Source organism: Babylonia areolata, chromosome 23, assembly GCF_041734735.1.
Source record: "Babylonia areolata isolate BAREFJ2019XMU chromosome 23, ASM4173473v1, whole genome shotgun sequence".
NCBI lineage: Eukaryota > Metazoa > Mollusca > Gastropoda > Neogastropoda > Buccinidae > Babylonia > Babylonia areolata.
In genome coordinates this window covers 20752124-20758511 of record NC_134898.1, presented here as the reverse complement: position 1 = coordinate 20758511, position 6388 = coordinate 20752124, and positions in this window count along the sequence as shown.

Genomic DNA, 6388 nt, shown 5'->3' with positions numbered 1-6388 from the left:
CACAACCGCATATATACTCTTTATCGCTCTGTACATGTTCCCATGAATACCGTTTTTGCGTAACACTAGCCAGAGATTATTCCTATCAACGAAATCAAATGCCTTTTTGAAATCAATAAAGGCGGCATATAATATAGAATGGCTCGACAGTTGCTTTTGTACTAAGGCAAGTAATGTTAAAATGTGGTCAACAGTACTGTAACCTTTTCGAAACCCCGCTTGTGACTCATTCAGTACAGCATTTTCTTCAACCCATGCAGTTAGGCGCTTGTTTAGAATGAAAGTATATAGTTTACCAGATACGTTAAGCAAAGATATCCCTCTGTAATTGTCCGGATAATTAGTATCACCTTTCTTATGTAGTGGGTGTATAACTGCTTCAGACCAAGTCATTGGGAATGTTCCAGAGTCGAATAATTTATTGAATAATTGGGTAAAAAAAAAATGTTACTACAATTAGTGAACCATATTTATAAAATTCGCCACTAATCCCATCAGGACCGGCAGCTTTCCTAATTTCAGAGCTTTTATTGCTTCAATAACTTCTGTTTCGGTTATGGTGGCATCTAAAGTACTGTTATACATGCTAGAACTTTGCAAAGTTTCGTCAAAATCAGCTTCGTTTGTTGTGTTTTCGACATTAATCACTATATCATCCTCCAATACGTCACATCCAAATACTGACTTAAAATGTCTAAACCATTCATCGCTTGAAATACAGCTAGGTGGTGTTCTTCTATATGTTGCAGATTTGATTGTACCCCAGAACTTTTTCTGATCTTTTCCACAACTCTCTAGAATTTTTTTTTTAAAGGAGAGAGAGAGAGAGAAGAAGCAATATCAACAGAAAACAAAGACAGACTCGCAGACACAGTATGTGAGAGAGACAGACAGACAGACAGACAGAGACAGAGACACACAAAGAGAGACAGAGAGATATACAATGCATGCAGGCAGACACAATGAGGTTTCATGCAATCGAACTGACAAAAAACATTTGTCTGCTCCATAATGCATGATCCTGTCTCACCTAACCCGATGCCCTCTGTCCTTTTGGGACACCTCTCCTGCATGTGTGTGTGTGTGTGTGTGTGTGTGTGCGAGCGCGCGCGCGCGTGTGTGTGTTGAGAAAAAAAGTTAACCCCAGAGAGATAGACAGACTGATGGACGGACAATCAGAGACAGAGACAGTGAGACAGAGAGAGAAACAAAAAACAAAACAGACAACAACAAAAAATGGGAAGAAAGAATTGGTGGGAATCTTCAATGAGAAATATGGTTGCTATCAAGGGGCTGTCAGCCTTGTCAGCGCTGTGAAATCTGGCTCTGAAGAAGCGCTTCTCTCCCTTGTCCCTTGTTTTGTCTGTGTGTGTGCTTGTACAAGTAAGCGTTCATCTGTGTGTGTGTGTGTGTGTGTGTGTGTGTGTGTGTGTGTGTGTGTGTGTGTGTGTGTGCCGTGGAAGCTGCGATACATAGACTAGAAATGAGTGTGTGGAGGAGGGGGGTAGAGGAGGTGCAGGGTAATGTGTGTGTGTGTGTGTGTGTGTGTGTGTGTTGGAGCTCATGTACGTTTATATGTATTTGACTGTGCTTTCATATCTGTGAAACTGCATGTTTGGTGCATATCTGTTATGCATGTGTGGGTGTATGTGTGAATGTGTGTCTTCATGTTTTACATTTATTTGCTTATTTATCATCAATGTTGTCTTTTTTTTCTTTTCTTTTTTTATTATTATTATTATCATTACTACTACCTTTTTTATATCATAATTATTATTTATTTATTTATTCATTTATGTAAGCTTATCTATTATTTATTCACTTTTTTTTCTCAAGGCCTGACTAAGCGCGTTGGGTTACGCTGCTGGTCAGGCATCTGCTTGGCAGATGTGGTGTATCGTATATGGATTTGTCCAAACGCAGTAACGCCTCCTTGAGCTACTGAAACTGAAACTGAAACTCCCTTGTTCTTTCTCCTGTAAAACCTTTTTTTTCTTTCTTTTTTTTTTTCTTTCTTTTTTTTCTTTTTTTTTTAATTGTTGCTTGCAGACAGCATTCTTGATACGCGGGTTTCATGATTAGAATAGTCATAGGTTTCCCAACAACTGTGCGACATTTTGCACAGTATGTTTTGCTAAAATCTGTCTGCGAGTGAAATGAAGCGGATATCTATATTTATTAGGCTTGCTATACAGACATGGTCATATAGAAGTTAGATAGACTTTGGCCGACAGACTTAGAAAGAGAGATAGGTACAATACGATTTTTTTTTTTCCAATGGAAACGTTTTCGATAGCAATCAACTTTGAAATCGTTCAGAGTTTAATTGGAGCTCGAATGAGTCTTTGCTGTAATTCTAGTGGTTGGCTAATTAGTTTGATGTTAATATGACGCCCTAATTAGTCTTTGTTGTAATTGTTGTCTTATTTATTTATTTATTATTATTATTATTTTATTTTTATTATTATTATTATTATTATTACCTTTTTATATTATAATTATTATTTATTTATTTATGCAAGCTTATCTATTATTTATTCACCTTTTTTTTCTTTCTTTTTTTTTCCTCAAGGCCTAAGCGCGTTGGGTTACGCTGCTGGTCAGGCATCTGCTTGGCAGATGTGGTGTAGCGTATATGGATTTGTCCGAACGCAGTGACGCCTCCTTGAGCTACTGAAACTGAAAATGTTGTAATTCTACTGGTTGACTAGTTAGTTTGTTCCTTCATTTTGTTCTCTCTTTTTTTGCAAATTGAGGAGAGGGGATTCTGGAAAGTAGTGATCACATAAAGTATTGGTGGGGTGGGGAAGGGGATGGAATTTCGTCTGAAAGCACAATTCTGGATTGATGTTTCAACAAAAGAACAAACGATATGAACACACGAACGCAGATAAGACACACAGACAGACGGACAACTAACTCAGGTAAGATCTTTCATCAATCTCCTTAGCAGTCTGAAAACAATGATAATACCTGAATAAAATCACACAATACTCAGTGTTAAAGATGGGTTTTTTTTGTTTTGTTTGTTTTTTTTTACTGTGATTTGATGAAGCCTTTCCCGCGCGAAAGCGTGTCATCACAAGTCACTAATTAGAACGTTGATGTTTGTGAACTTTTCACATTCATTGTGATTTGTTTCTCTTGTCAAATTAACGACTTCTCTTTGAAGAAGTCCTTTAAGTAATTTCATTTAATAGCACTTAAAGATTTATTTCGAATATTCATTTTTTTATTAACCCCCCCCTCTCTCTCTCTCTCTCTCTCTCTCTACCCGGTCTCCACTTACTCACCATCAAAACAGCCCTTCCTCTTCGGACTTCGAAACGATAACATTCAAATGTGAAAATTAGTATTTGAGGAAAATGTCTACTATCTCCAGTGCAGTATGCCTGGCGGGACATAATTCCACTCCACTCGGTTTTAGATCGAAACACACACCAGGACTCTGCGAGTTTTTTGTTTGTTTTGTTTTTGTTTTGTGTGTGTGGGTGTGTGTGTGTGTATGTGTGTGTGGGTGTGTGTGTTTGTGTGTTGTTGTTTTTGTTGTTTTTTTTGTTGGGTTTTTTGTTCGTTTGTTTGTTTGTTTTGTCTTGTTTTTTTTGTGGGTTTTTTTTTTTTGTTTTTTTTGGGGGGGGATTTTTTATTTTTTGTTTGTTGTTTTTTGTTGTTCTTTTTTTGTGGGGTGGGGTGGGGGGTGGGGGGTCAGGGGGTTGTGGTATTGTGTGTGCGTGCGTGCGTTATGAGGACACACACCGACAGATAAGCCTGCCTGCCTACTCATCCTTCGGACCGACGGGAGACTCCATCATGCTGGTTTCGTTGTTGACGTCTCACCACGTGAAACTGAATCAGACACGCTAACGCCATACACTTGTCGAACTCGGTTGTCCAACACAATTCTCTTTGAAGCTCGGCAAAGACCGCTATTATTTCCTGTTGTCGTGACAGACCCCCCCAACACTCTCCCCCTGACCCCCCACCCCCACCCCTCTCCTCCCACGCCGCCCCTGCCTCCCCACCCCCGAACCAAAGAAGAAAGAAAGTGCATCGCCAAGAGTTATGGAAATGGAACAAAGAAGTTTCCTGCCCATGTCCTTTGAATGGGACTCTTCTCATCGCTGAGACCAATTTGGTGTAAACGTAATGGGCCAAATGGCGTCGTCACTGCTGCGCATGATGTTGTTGTTGTTGTTTTTTTGGGGGGCGTTTTTTGTTTGTTTGTTTTTGTTTTTTGTTGTTGTTGTTGTTTTCCTAAGAAGTGGGCTTCAGAACCTGTGTGGATAAAATGTGTTGGTTTTTTTCTTTGTCTTTCTATGGTTTCTCCAAAATCGTCTGCCTGTTGTTGTTGTTGCTTTTGTTTTGTTTTGTTGTTGTTGTTATTGTTGTTGTTGTTGCTTTTTGCTGTCTTAGTGTCTGCCTGTCTGTCCATATAAATATGCGTGTGTGTGTGTGTGAGTGTGTGTGTGTGTGTGTGTGTCTGTCTGTCTCGGTCTGTTGTTCTGTCCGTCGGTCGGTCTGTTCATCTGTCTCTCTGATATTGATATATATATATATATATATATATTATGTGTGTGGGACAGAAAGAGAGGGAATGAGGTAGCAATGGAGAGATATGGATTTTTTAAAAATCACTTATCAGATCTATTCAAATCCGTGTATGATAGGACGTTGTCCTTCAGACTGAACACATCACAATCTTACTTTGATGATAGATCAGATAGACAGAGAGAAGAGTGAATTAAGAGGAGACAGATATGAGTCAGGTGACTGTTGAATATTGGTACAAAGGGTAGTAAAGCTGGACCTTGCTTCTATCAGAGGCAGAAACGGGAAGAGACGGCCGGAGACACGCAGACAAAGGCAATACAAAGAGCAAAAGAGGTGATATATATATATATATATATATATATATATATATATATATGGAGTCTCCCGTCGGTCCGACGGATGAGTAGGCAGGCAGGCTTATCTGCCGGTTTGTGTCCTCATATGGGAGAAGAGGCCGATTCTGGATACGCAGCACTTCCCACAGGTGTTGCAAGGGAAAACGTCCCCAGAAGTTGAGCCATGCTTCCTTCGCTCACACTTCTCCTTAATGGCCAGCGTTCTCTTGTTTTCAAACGTCTTTATGCCACTAGAGCACAGCATCCTCCAGCGACAGCGGTCAAGAGCATCAGTTTCCCAGGAAACGGTGTCTATGTCACAGGCTTTGAGGTTTGTCTTCAAGGTGTCCTTGAAGCGCTTGCAGGTCTTCGAAGTTCACGGTGGCCTTCCTTCAGCTGGCCATACAAAAGCATCTTCGGGATCCTGCTGTCTGTCATGCGGACAACATGTTCTGTCCAGCGTAGCTGGCACTGGACAAACGAGGTAGACAGAGAGAAAAGACGAGAGCCCGCATTGCATTTGACATACCTGTCCAGTGGTTCATCATGCGATCACAATGCTGTCGTGAATGTATTTGTATTTGTATTTCTTTTTATCACAACAGATTTCTCTGTGTGAAATTCGGGCTGCTCTCCCCATGGAGAGCGAGTCGCTACACTACAGCGCCACCCATTTTTTGTATTTTTTCCTGCGTGCAGTTTTATTTGTTTTTTCCTATCGAAGTGGATTTTTCTACAGAATTTTGCCAGGAACAACCCTTTTGTTGCCGTGGGTTCTTTTACGTGCGCTAAGTGCATGCTGCACACGGGACCTTGGTTTATCGTCTCATCCGATTGACTAGCGTCCAGACCACCACTCAAGGTCCAGTGGAGGGGGAGAAAATATCAGCGGCTGAGCCGTGATTCGAACCAGCGCGCTCAGATTCTCTCGCTGCCTAGGCAGACGCGTTACCTCTAGACCATCACTCCATGTGAATGTTGATACCTTCTCGTGAAACATGCAAGTGATATTGTTCGGCACACTCGGTAAACCGCTCATTCGCTCAGTAAGTGGAAAGAGCAACCGTCCCGAGTGAAGAACAATTATTTGTCTGATCTCGGTAGACTCCTCCGCTGATCAATAGAAACACAACAGCAGTTACATGTCGAGAGTTTATTATTTGTTTTTCCACCGGTTAGTATTTGTTGAACATTCATTCATCAGACGATCCACACTTCCTTTTCTCCATTTTGTAAGGATCTCCGGGGTAAACTGCAAGGCACCACTTTGTTACTTTATGATAATCAATAACTCGTGTGTTTGTCTCTTTTGTATGTATTTCGATCTTTTTTGGAATATGCGATTTTTTTTGATTTTTTTTTTTTTTACATGACTTAAGCAAGTGATGATTCACCATCAATTGACATCATTCAGTTCGCCCATCATTGTGTCAGTGTTGATGATTTTGTCGTTTAGTTGTTATCTAATTACAGAAATGAATTTCTTTTAGACTCGGATGACG